This window comes from Adiantum capillus-veneris, chromosome 4 (genome assembly GCF_014529385.1).
Source record: "Adiantum capillus-veneris isolate H3 chromosome 4, ASM1452938v2, whole genome shotgun sequence".
Classification (NCBI taxonomy): domain Eukaryota; kingdom Viridiplantae; phylum Streptophyta; class Polypodiopsida; order Polypodiales; family Pteridaceae; genus Adiantum; species Adiantum capillus-veneris.
The window spans coordinates 68,958,829-68,968,745 of NC_140934.1; positions in this window are offsets into that span (position 1 = coordinate 68,958,829).

The window sequence follows — 9,917 nt, forward strand, 5'->3', positions numbered from 1 at the left end:
GGGACCTCGCCCATAACATCTTTGTCTCTCTCTCTCTCACTGCGCACATGCCATTCCACCTTCTCCTTTGTCGTTATCCCCCCCTACTCCTTCGCCCCGAAATCAGCGCTGCAGTACACTCTCTCTCTCTCTCTCTCTCTCTCTCTCTCTCTCTCTCTCTCTCTCTCTCTCTCTCTCTCTCTCTCTCTCTCTCTCTCTCTCTCTCTCTCTCTCTCTCTGCTCCCGCGCCCACGGCCACACTCTCTTCTCTCTCGTCTCACTTTGTGCGCCATACGAACCACTGCCTGCTTGCCGCCATCACCTCTTGTTGCCCACCCATACATTCACCACATCTAGTGGGTGCAGCGCCTCTCTCTCTCTCTCTCTCTCTCTCTCTCTCTCTCTCTCTCTCTCTCTCTCTCTCTCTCTCTCTCTCTCTCTCTCTCTCTCTCTCTCTCTCTTTGTGCCTTACCTCCTGCATGCCAGGCTAGGCCTTCTCGCTGCCTCCTGTCGCGTCACTGCCAGCTAGACTCTCTCTCTCACTGCCTCTCTCTCCCTCTCTACCACTAACAGCCTGTGTGCGTGCTTGTCGCCCCAACCACCAGTGACTAGTGACCACCCTTTGTTGTGCGACTTCATCACAAATAGCAATACGCCAACTCTATCCAAGTAAGCAAAGGTGAGTATTTAGTTAGTTTAATGAACTAGGTTTAATTTTTTAATTTTTAATTTTATTTGGTTTTATTTAATAAACCCCCCCAAAAAACAATATTAAAACATTAAAAGATCAAAAAAGAAAACGAAAAAAAACTCATAAAAATACCCAAAAATAGAAATTAGAAAATCACACATAAATTTGAAAAAAAATCACAAACATTAGGAAAAAAATATTTTAAAAATCACCAAAATTTAGAAAAAACTAGAAAATAGAAAAAAACAATTAAAAAATATTTTTTAAAAACCACAAAAATATAGATACGTCAACCAAAATTCATTAAAATTTTTTAAAAAGCTTCAAAAATCAAAAACTTCACAAAAAATTCATTAAAAAACCAATATTGCGTAGATAAATAAATAAAAAATTAGAAATTTCATAAAACCTTTAAAAAAACCATTAAAATTACAAAAAAATCTTTTAAATATCAAAAAATTTAGAGAAATATTAAAAAATGTAGAAAATTTAAAAATTTCAGAAAGAAATTATTAAAAAAGAACGGGGGTTCCAAAAGAGGCAAAGAAGCAAAACAACCTCGCCATAAATTCCCATTTCAAGCAAAAAAAGACTAGACGAGCAGTAAAAGCCGTCGAGAAACTCACAAGCAAGAAACAAAGAAGATGCAAACCAGAGCAGCAGGAGAACAACCTGAAAAAACCGAGAAAAAGAGAACAAAGAGAGTCGTGAGCTGTAAAAATTTCAAAATTGTCAAAAAGAGCAGAAAACAAAACCGAGCGAAACCGAGAAATCGTATTTGCATCGAGAGCCGACTGCGGCCAGGGTACGTTCACACGAAGACTCAATCCGAAACTGAAATTTGAGTAAATTTTGGCCATTAGAGCATTGTTCACGCGTCAAAATTGCTAATTGGGGACTGAGATTAATAGATTTTGGACAAAAAATGACAAAATTTGAGTCAAAGTCTCACCAAAGCCCAAAATTTCACCTAGAACCAGGAAAAATCCTTGGGAACTGGGACTGACCAAATATATCATTGTTCTAGCCAATTTTTGAAAGTGTTGTTGCAATTCAGTCAAGGAGCTAGAATTGATCGTACCGACCAGAAACGGGCAAGTGCAAGCAAATGCATTGCAAATTGGGTCTAGAATTGGATGACCATGGGCACCACTCAAATGTGATTACAGATTAGACTATTACAAGCACATATTTAGGGTCATTGTACATGGATTATAGTGGTCAGATCTATAATTGAGAGCTAGAATTGGAATATCCAACAGATCAGCCACCAATAGACGCAAGTCTAATCAGAGAACCAAGTCAAAGACAGTACAAAGCTCAAGTCGGAGCAGTTTATAGCTTGATGTGCAGTGTTTTGAAGGAAAAATGCTGACAACATGGCAAGCACAGATGCTGAAACTTCTCAGCAAGAGCTTGAGATTGATGAGCTAGTTGAAATACCACCAGTCAGGGTGTATTGCTCAGATTGTGGCAGAAAAAGTGGACATTTTCTGGAGGATTGTCCAAGAAACTTTTACAAAAGGGACACGGCGATTATAAAGCAAAGCATGGAGCAAGCTGGAAATACAAATCTCGATGTAAGTGCATCTAACTCGTCACTTTTGATGCAATCAGAAGTTCATGCATTGCCATTATAAGCACTAGTAAAAGCATTGCAAGTTCAAAATCAACATAAAGATGCATAGGCACCTGAAAAGCTTGAAATTGATCCTTTGAACAACAAATTTCTACGTGAATTTGGTCAAAGTGTCCAGATATCACGATGATTGAAAAGAGCATTAGGTTTGCAAATGATTCTGCATCCAGTGCCACAAGTGTGCAATCATTCACGAGTCTAAGAGACACATCAAAGCGAATGACGTTAGCATTGTATGATACACATAATTCATATGCACACTATGTTCGAAAAGGGAAATTGTACAAAAAGGATCGACCAGTGTTTGAAAGGCCCACATATCAGCTCATAGAATTGTGCCCAGTAATAGATAAGGAAGGATGGTTCATTTCAAAAGAAAGAATTTATCATAGCCCATCCTCCCTAAATCTGTTTAGAGCCACACTCTTCTCCATCGAAAATCAAGCTTCAATAGTGTGACCAGACGAGCATCTAATTTGATTAAAACAACCGTAGATATAGACGAGAGTCTAAAATCTATGATGTCGTGGGTCCTGAAACCAAAAAATCTCATGTCATAGGAGACCCATGGGATAGACAATATCAGGGCGAAGATAATGCCATCTACAACTTGACTTGGGGAATCATATGTTATATTTGACGAAGGTACATATGAAAATATGCAGAAGGTTTACAGATGCCAAATATCAATAGTGCTACCCAGAGTGTACCTCCACAGTCCGAAAAGGTCAGACCAAACCATAGTCAAACAGTTTTGAACTCTCATAATGGAAAGCTTTAGTGATCACCCTAGAAAGGGGGGAGCTGCAAATCCAATAAGCTCAGCTATTGTACCAGGAAATGCAACACCAGTTAGAAGCCCTAAAGCCTCTAGCCACTAGACCCCTTCAAAGAAGAAACGATTGAAAGATCATATGGTTGTTATTTCAACTGATCTCCACAAAAAATCCAAGCAACCCAATAGTGCTCAAGCAGTTGCATGTGATTAAGCTCACAAATGCATACATGGATACATATGGCAATGAATACCGGCAGGTTCACGACCTTGTACAAACCCCTGCAGATATTAAACCTGAAGTCAAAGATTATTTCACGATGATGCAAAGCCTCAAGCTGCCAAAGTAGGTGACAGATAGGTCAAAATCAACCGAAGTTAAAGTTCAGAAGGCTACACAAAAGTCACCACCAAATCTCCTCTGAAGAGACAGATTCTATGGAAAAGTACAGCGGATCTTCTAAGATCAAAGGTTACTCAGAAGATCAAAGCAAGAAAGTTACATAAAAAGTTCAACCCAAGGACACAACCACAACAAAGTTAGGTAATTCACACAAAAATCTTGACAAGATTAAGTACAACATCACTAGTGAACATGAAGAAAATCTCTCAAGCAAAGTAAAGCTGGACTTTCAGCTAGATAAGTATCTCATGTCTTTTCACACTTGGAAAGAATGTGGCCAGCCACAGCTGGAAGGTGCTCCTAAATTCATTAGCATCTCTGGAAACAAACGAGCAGAATGTTGGGGAATCATTTCCACCGCTATTCAAATAGGTCACAGATCATCATTTCTCAATTCCATGTGATCACAGAAAAAGATGTTCCAGATAACATCATAGTGGGAATACCAATGGCCCAAAAGGTTTTAGAGATACGGAGTTCAAACAAGGTGCAGTCATCACAGACAACAAGGAATGAAGACCAAGACTGGTCACCAGTGCACGACAGCAAAAAGTCCTCAAGCACAATTAAAATGGAGACTGATACCAAAGCATAGCTTATTGAAGATGAATCATCTCCATCCAATAGAAATTCAGAAGAGCTTAAAGCAGATCAAGCATCAAGAAGTGCAGATAAACATAGCAAATAGCAACCACGAAAGCTATTGAGTAGAAAAAGCCATCAAAGCCAGAAGTAAAGAAGAACGAGGTTGTAGACAACCAGAAAGCAATAGGAATTCCAAAGGTCACTCAATCATTGCCAACAGATAGAAGTGATAATGGAAAACAGAGTCTCAAGTCACCTTCCATAGAGACACAATTAGATCAAGAGGAGACCATAGCAAAAGCAAGACAAAAATCTTCAAGAGAACATATCTATAGTTCTCAACATTACAAATGGAGCGAGTGTCAGATGCAATGCTCTATTGGATAAAGAAGCAAAGTGCAATATGGTTCCAGCTAACATCCAAAGGATCCTCCAAATCACTCCAAGTAGACTGAACAGTAAAGCAATGCTAGGTATGGTTGCGAGTCAAGAAGAAATGGTTGCTATTCTTAGCATCCAAAAGAATGAAGAGCAGGTAAATTTTCAAGTAAAACATTCAAAGGACATGCTTGTAGACATCATCCTTGGACATCAATGGTTAGACCAGCACAAGGCCTACAAAGAAGATACAATGCTAATAATCTCTTTTCCAAGAGATAGCAAGCAACAATTACAGATACCATTAATGCTAGATTTAGAGTTGCAAATGTCCCAAGAAACAAAGACAAATCTTGCAGATAAAGGTAAAGCTAAAGTGGACTTTCCACTGACTAGCACAAAAGGCGTGACATCATATGCCTCTACATCAAAGAGCCCTCATGGATCGGCTTCTTCAAGCAAGTCGGGCTTTCAAAACTTCAAGTCAATTGCTGACCCATCTGAAACCTCTAGGGAGACACCCAGAAAAACAAAGATATTTCAGCTCAATTACTCAAGAAAGAAAAGGAAAGTCAAGCAAGTGTTTGTTCCGAGCAGTAAGTCAATGATCTAGTGTAGATTGAAGACAAAAGATCAGAATAGTAAGACAACACATGGGATGGATAGAATCACAATGGAGCTTAAAAGAACAGGAGTACTATATAGATAACAAACAAATACAAGTACCAAAACTAAAGGTCGGGGAATATAAAGTGCAATCGAGAACCTACCAAGAAAGAAGGCCCACTAGGTATCGATCTCAAAATCATCCCAAGATACGTATGAAGTAGGTGTACAATAGAACAACATCAAAAGCTGCTAACATCTACCACTTCTCTCAAGAGGATATAGAACAAAGATGGATTACAATGAATCTTCCTCTTGCACAATGATTCTACATAGGCTATACGAAGATTTGGAAACCAGTCAACAAAAGACCGACTGCAATTGAGACAGACATGCATGAAAATCTCAAGAGTTCAAAAAGACCTAGAGTTAAGCAAAGTCAACAAAGGACTTACAAAGTTCATGAAGAGATTTGGATCCTAGGTCTTACAACGATTCGAGTCAAAAGTCAGGTGAAGATAGTCAACCAAGGCCTACAACATGGCCATGGATGCAGGCGAGTGCTGCCTTCCTTGACGTGTGTTGAAATGGATTGTTGCTTTTCAAAGGGTTTGATGCAAGGACATTATTGGTTGTCATAGGGCGAGTCTCTATAACCTGCTTTGACTGAGATTTGGTTGTACAATATTATTTAAACAATAAGTGGTATTTGTACATGACCCATGTATTACTCGTGTTTGTTGGTCTTTGAACATGTAATGTTCATTTGTGATATTGTCTATATAAGGTAACTTGAACACACACACACACACCAACACCAGTGAGGATAGTTGTTATGTCATAAAAACAATCCCAAGAGACCTCATAGTCAAGAAGAGAGAGAGAGAGAGAGAGAGAGAGAGAGAGAGAGAGAGAGAGAGAGAGAGATTTTAATGACATTTTGAAGAGGCCAAAGAGAACTCGCCTATCCTTTATGGCATAAAATGTTTATTTACGTTTGCAAAAGGCCTAGAACCTATGAGACTACAAATTATACAAGAAGCTAGGATCTTCTTAAGAGAGAATACCAACACATCCAAATGTCCAACATAGAAAATATAGAATACTAAAGCGACAAATGCATCCAAATGCCTAGTGTACAAAATACAAAAGCCTAAAGTAACAAACGTTGAAATGTGAACAAATGAATGGGTCACTAGGGCAACTATGACCTACCTTCCAATGCTTGATCTCCTTAGTGAGGTGCCCTTGTAAGTTCCACTGCATGAACTCTCTCGTTGGCCACTGCATCATGGTGTCAATTTCCTCCTATGTTAGAACCTTGCACGAGCCACTCTATGTCTCTCAATAATTTCCTAGATGTGGCAATGATAAATAGCGACTTTGTTGGCTAGGGCTACGAGAGCGTTAAAATTTTCTTATTGCTATAAACACCATACAATTTAAGAAAATCTTAACGCTCTCGTAGCCCTAAGATTTTCTTATCGCTATAAACACCATACGATTTAGGAAAATCTTAACGCTCTCGTAGCCCTAGCCAACAAAGTCGCTAATTATTATTGCCACATCTAGGTAATTATTGAGAGACATAGAATGGCTCGTACAACGTTCTAACATAGGAGGAAATTAACGCCATGATGCAACGGCCGATGAGAGAGTCTAATATGGTGTTTATAGCAATAAGAAAATATTAACGCTCTCGTAGCCCTAGCCAACGAAGTCGCTATTTATCATTGCCACATATAGGCGTCTTATATGGTGTTTATAGTGATAAGAGAATTGCTATAAACACCATATTAGACAGTTTGAGACTTTAGAGCCAATTTAGGAGTCACCTATGTATTGAAGATTTGGCCATATGGACGAATCTCAAATTACTTTAAGGCCAAAGGCATCCACAAGGTAGTACTTGAAAAGCTCTTCCGAGCCATGCTCTCAAAACTTTGGCTAAGATTTGGCCATGTGGTCAAATCTTAAGAATGTTTTGAAAGTGGGAATTGGGAAGTTCCCAAATTCACTAATATGGTGTTTATAGCACTATTTCAAGGGTCAAAATTTGGGAGTGTCATCAATCTTGTTAAGAGCTAGTGCTCTGAAAGAGTCTGCCACCAGCCTTTGAGTGGATCCTTTGCTAGGGCACATAGAACGGTGTAATAAAGCATGTATGTTCCTATGAAGCTCCAACAAGAATATCCCAAGGCCTATGTGGTGACAATTATCCATCATCTAGAAGAGAGGCTCGAATCCATCTCTCAAGAGACAATGAGATCCTCCTTGTATTTCATGATATATTGTACATCGACATCTGTAATGCTCCTTTGTCTTTGGATCTAAGTCTATCTGCTGCTCTTGGGGCACTGAAGTCACATCAGTAGCAGGAAAATTTTACTTGCCTAGCAAACCAACAAAAGCCAGATCACCACTTGGAATTTCAACCAACAGTTGCCACCTCAACGCTCAAAATTTATGCTGCAGTGGCGTGCAAATAGTCTGCCCGTGACGACTGTCAACTGTATAGGAGTGTGTAACCCGGCCCCCCTCCCCACAAACATTGACAATCGGGCATGGTCATGTAGTGACCATTTCCTAAAAAACATGCTCCCACCATGGCTCTCGGCCTCCGTAGATCGCCATGTGGTCGCCCGTTACTTCATGGAATGGTCACTGCACGACCATTTCCTACACAAAATAAATCAATACTCGATAATGTGAAGAATGAATTTTCCTGAGATCCAGTATGATCATCTTTTTGATCTCTGAAAGTGTAAATGTGAGTAATATTCATCCAAGGGGTACTAAAGGGTGGCAATTTTTACATCATGTCACTATCTCGTAATGTGTTTTTTGATGTGTGTGTCCCCTATCACTACCTCTCTTTGTAATCAGCTTCTAGTTTCTCCTCACTCATCATGATACCAGCTATTCAAGGCATAGTGTGACTACCATGTCTAGCTATATTGCTAGAGTGGGGAAAGATTGTAGCTCCTACCACATGAATAACATCTCTAAGGTGGTATGTAAGCTTTGTCAAAGGTGCACAGGGGTCCACACTCGGTCCACAGTTACTAGGAATCTAAAGATCTCATAAGTATGGACATGATTGGTCTTCTTAGAGAAATTGTTTCTATGATAAGGACGTCAGTCGTGGATGTCAATGGTTGTGTAGTATAGCAATGAAGTATGAAAGTTAGGTATAAAAACTCCAATCCATCTTGTTGAGACATGTAACTCATGAAATATGAACATATACATAATCCCACTGTGCTGGCACCATGCCAGTGGGAGTAATATGGTACAAGAGCAAGATGAGCGTATGCATCATCCAATGGAATGGTGATGGCACCATGCTAGTGTGGGTAATATGGTATAAGAGAAATTTGAGCATATACATAATCCCACTGTGCTGGCACCATGCCAGTGTGGGTAATATGTTAGTCCTCTTTATGATGGCCATTTAGCGATGCCAATTATTATGGCTAACCCATGCATAGCTCCCATCTTAGGATATATTTATCATACTTTCTCTGCATAAAATCATCAAAAACTCTCTCAATGCAAGATTTGCATATTCATACTCACAAAAATCCTCTGCTGATGTTTCAAAGAAGGCAACTTGACAAGAAGTTTTCCTTGTATTAAAGCCCACAACCAACATGATATCTCTCATTTTTGGCTATATCATCATCCATGACCTCATTTGGCAATCACCCATTTGCGCTAGCTGCCGATAGAGAGGCAGAAAGTGCAAAATAGCATATGAGGAGGAAAATTCTCTATATGAACTCTTATAAACATATAGCAAGCATGATAGTCCCTTCATACTATTCGTACGATGGGATGTAACCCCTCCCTATAAAGAAAGGAAACTCCTTATGACCCCTTATTGGGTGTCTTTCCAATTCCCATCTATACCCTCAATTTGCGGGTAAGTTCCTTGTCCTAAGAGGATGGAATATAGAACAATATCCCGTCCTCTAAAAGTCTTCTCAAAAGTCCTGCTAAGATCCATGATAATTCCATACTGCAAAATCTTAGCATGGCCCTATAGGTCATGCACCATCATGCACTCCATTTCTCCACATTGATCACTCTCCCAACTCTATAAATAGTCCAGTTTCCATTCTTTCTCGCATCAGAATATGCGGAGTAAATTTTTTCTGATGTGCTACTTGAGCACGTGAGATCTTCCGCCAAAAATATGTTTTTTACCTGTTAAGGCACATTGATGCGAGAAATGTTTTTCTCCTCCTCAAAATCAACAAATTTCATTATTCCTTTTGTACTCTCCATGCATCTATGGGAAACTTTTCTTTGCCCTGTTTTTTATACATAAGCCAATGCATTATCTTTTGGATTTTTTTCCTCCTTCCATCCCATAACTCGTACATTCAATGCTCACATTTCCCTTAGCTTCTCCTCCATTAATGTATTGCTCATGAGATAATAGGAGAAGTAGGTGAGGAGCTAACTTCTGTTTTCCACAATTTCTATCCATTGTGTTTTCCTCATGTTGTTTGACCACATCAGTCCAAACCTTCAATCCATTCATGATATGACTTCGGCTCTTTTATCTTTTCTTGTAAATGCAGACCCACTGTACTACTTTTGAGTTGCAAGTTTGTCCTCAAGATCTTCAATGAAAGCATCTTTTACGGCTATGCACTTTTTTGTTTTCAATTTCCACAAATCAAAAGTAGCAAGTTGATAATCCAATCTCTTTTGCACCATTGACTCCATTACATTCACTCTGCTCAGAGAGAGAGAGAGAGAGAGAGAGAGAGAGAGAGAGAGAGAGAGAGAGAGAGAGAGAGAGAGCATCCATCAATCGAAATCCGCAATCGAGGAAGGAAGTGTATGTGCC